The sequence below is a fragment of the Pristiophorus japonicus genome, chromosome 3, assembly GCF_044704955.1.
Source record: "Pristiophorus japonicus isolate sPriJap1 chromosome 3, sPriJap1.hap1, whole genome shotgun sequence".
NCBI classification, from domain to species: domain Eukaryota; kingdom Metazoa; phylum Chordata; class Chondrichthyes; family Pristiophoridae; genus Pristiophorus; species Pristiophorus japonicus.
The window spans coordinates 102,614,957-102,618,942 of NC_091979.1; positions in this window are offsets into that span (position 1 = coordinate 102,614,957).

Below are 3,986 nucleotides of genomic sequence, written 5' to 3' on the forward strand. Positions count from 1 at the left end.
TGAACTTACATTGGTGACAGTTACAGTTACAGTTACAGTTACGGAAAGACATCAGTTGTAGTTGTGTTACGTTTCATCCTTGCTTGGCCTGGCCTGGCCATTGTTTTCCAATAATTGTATTCATGTTTTACCTTACCTTACATTATTAGGAGACACTGCACAACAATTGTAAAATTCAATGAAAAATTTAAATAATTTAACAATGTAGCTTGTTCTGGTGTAAGATCTTTAATTGGAGTTACCTATTCTGATTTTATTTCTCTGCCGTTTCCCATATCCATTGATAAACTTCATTTTCAAATATTTATCCAGATAGCATAATATCCTTAAAAGTATTCCATTTTTAGTCAGGTGCATCTCCCATTTAATGTTTTTTTTATTGCCAATTCAAACTGTGTGGTTTTAGAATCAGGTTTCCTGAAATCAGATTACTTGATCATATGGGGCCAATTTAATCCCTTTATCAATCTTTTTTAACCTTCTTTGCAAAAAAAAACACGTGCCGAAGGCTGTTGCTCGGGACACCAGCCTTCCACATCGCTAAGGCCCATTTCACATCGCTGAGCTATCGTTGAACTATCGCCCCCCCCCAAAAAAAGCTGAAAGTAGCGATCAGAAAAATAGGTGCTCTTCCAGCGATCCTGAAAGCTGGAACATTGCTAAGGCTGGAACATTGCCCATTTTTTGGGCAATAGCCAGCTAAGTAAAAAGTCTAGCCCATATTGACTGGATCCTTCTAGGTAGCATCTGGTGGCCTTTGCCACATCGGCAGGCAACTGCTCATTAGTACACCAAGTTCACTGTGGCTCTATTCAAGAGGGCTACAAAATTCACACAAAGCAAGAGAGAGAGAGAGAGAGCTATCCAGTTCTACAAACTGGCAGGATTCCAGGTGCAAGGAGCAACTCACAGAACTCATGTGGCTCTCAAAGCCCCAAATGACAATCCTCTCAATTTTATGAACAGGAAAGGCTTTCGTTCTATTAGTGTCCAGCTAGTGTGTAATATCAAATCAGCTTATCTTCAATGTTAATGCCAAATAGCCAGGGAGCTGCCATTACATTTTCACCATGTGACAATCTACCATATTGTCCCTCAACAATAACAACTTGCATTTATGTAGCATCTTTAACATTGTAAAATGTCCCAAGACACTTCACAGGAGAGTTATCAAACAAAATTTGACACTGAGCCACATAAGGTGATATTTGACCAAAAGCTTGGGTTTTAAGGAGCATCTAAAAGGATGAAAGAGAACTGGAGCAAGGAATTCCAGAGCTTAGGACTTAGGCAGCTGAAGACATGGCCCCCATTGGTGGAGTGATTAAAATCAAGGATGCTAAAGGTGCCAGAATTGGCGGAGTGCAAAAATCTCAGGAGATTGTAGGGCTGGAGGAGATTACAGAGATAGGGAGGGGCAAGGCCATGGAAGGATTTGAAACCAAGGATGGGCATTTTAAAATCAAAGCATTACTTAAACAGAAGCCAATGTAGGTCAGCAAGCACAGGGGTGGTGGTTGAGCGGGACTTGGTGCAAATTTGGATATGAGCAGCAGAGTTTAGGATGACTTCTAGTTTATGGAGGGTAGAATTAGGGAGGCCGGCCATGTGTGCATTGGAATAGTCAAGTTTAGAGGCAACAAATACATGGAGGGTTTCAGCAGCAGATAAGCTGAGGCAAGGATGGAGATGGGCGATGTTGCGGAGGTGGAAATAGAGTGGTCTGCACAGAGTGGTCTTAAAGGGAGTGGTCTTAAACAGAGTGGTTTATTTGGCAATTTGGAAAGAGTAGGAATTTCTGGTAAGTATTGGGTAAGTACATGGTGGAATCTAGTTTAACATTTTGATTTAAACCGAGAACTTTAAAACTGTAGTTAACAGAAGTTGCCTGCCTGTGGCAGTTAACTGTCAGTCAGTTGTAAGTGTTTGTCTTGAATTGGTGTTAAACAAAGAGAATAGGGCAGCTGAGTTAACACTTGAAAATTGGGTATAGCTCTTAAGAGTACAAAAGTCAACATATTTTCAGAGCACAGAGTGGTCTGCACAGAGCGGTCTTAAAGGGAGTGGACTTAAACAGAGTGGTTTATTTGTGAATTTGGAAAGAGTGGGAATTCGGGGAAGAAAGAGGGGCAGACCGGAGCAGCGGCAGTAGCGAGCGGCCAGAGTATAAATTGAGCGGGAGGCCCAGAGACAGCGCAGACCAGAGCAGCGGCAGCAATGGTGACAATGAGCAGGCGGAGAGCCAATAACAACTCAACACAGGAGTGACGTCAGAAACCAAAAGTGACGTCGGCACAAGGGAAGGAGCTGATTGGTGAGTTGCCGGTGAGTGTTTTTTTTGTCGTAGAGTGTTAAGTTTATTTCATAGTTTAGTTTATAATCAATTAATTAGAGGCATGGCAGCGCAGCTCAGTCCCATGGAGTGCACATCCTGTGGCATATGGGAAGTCCTGGACGCTTCACGTAGCCTGGACAACCATGTATGCACAAGCTGTCTCCAGCTGTAGCAACTTGAGCTCCGCATTAGCGAGACTGAGAATTTCGTGGATAGCACATTTCTAGACATGGTCACTGTTGTGTATGAAGAAAGAGTCAGACTGAACACTGTGAGCTCAAAGTAAAGTGTGACCTTAGTCTTTTATTGCAGGTCTCCAGAGTGCCTTTCCAACCTGTGAAGCCTCCTTAAATACCTGTGCTCCCAAGGGATTATGGGATCCCTTGGGACTCCAGTGGATGAGCCCTCTGATGGCTGTACAGAGTAAATAAAGTTTACATATATAACAACACTTCCCCCACAAAGTCAATAGTGTAACTATTTACAATGTGAGTCGATCTTGGGCCCTTCTTGCCCTGATTGATCGTCTCGGTGTGAAAGCTGGTGTTGTTGAATCATTTGTTGGGCCCTCGCTGGGCTGCTGTGCAGCTGGCCTTGCTGGACTGCCTGGTGTGATGGACCTGCTGGGCTGCTGTGTGTAATGTATGTAGCACTCAAATCACTGACTCCACACGGTCTGGTGTTGTAGTAACTGCTGTGACCTTAGTCCTTTATTGTCTGACTCCAGAGTGCCTCTCAGGTGTGGTGGGCAACCTTTTATACTCTGTCTTGCAGGTACATTCAGGTCTCCCACCACAGCGCCTTCTGTGGCGCACCATTGTACTTATACATTTAATGTACCTGGACAATACATAACATCTCACTCCCCCACTAGTTCCAAAAGCCATTGCCAGTGACTTCGGCCTTGTTCGTCCTGGTTAATTTGTGAGTGTGACTCCATGACCATCCACTTCCCTCTTCTCCCTCATGTGGAGGACCCGGTGCAAACATGTGGCATTTGCAGTCCTTACACGGTGGATAAAGCACACGAGCATAACCTCCAACAGAAAGCAGGTATACATAGACGGTACATTTGTATGGTACATATAATATGTGGTACAGATGTTATGTCAAAAGGTTGCAGGTACACTGAACAGTTATTTAATTCCAGCTCCTCTGGGTGAGGTACGGTGGCGGTACACAGCCCCTTTTTGCCCGAGGTAATGGGTTGCATTGAGACAGGGTATCGCAACTGGTGCGTTGCCTCTGTTCTCATGAAGTAGTCGCCTTAGCAGCTGCTGAACCATTGCATGAATCACCTAAATCAAAAATCGCATTAGCCCATTGGTCATGTTAGTCACGGTCCATATCCTTTTACTTGAACCTCGTGGTATTAACTCTTTTCGTAATTCATATCCATAATTTTAAACACAATAACCATTCAGCATTAAAATATTAATTCTTATCATAAATCCGTCATCCTACATTCACATTGCTCATTTAGACTCGCTTTTGCCTTACAAAAGTCTCTTTGTGAGGACCACCAATGGTGTAAGGCCCTTTTAAGACTCCCGGGTGCATTTCCCTTTTAAGACGCCACCTTGTGGTTCCCACGAGGTTTGGGCGCCACAATTTTAGTTGTACTGCTTGCCTTTGTTCTTTGCAGAGCTCT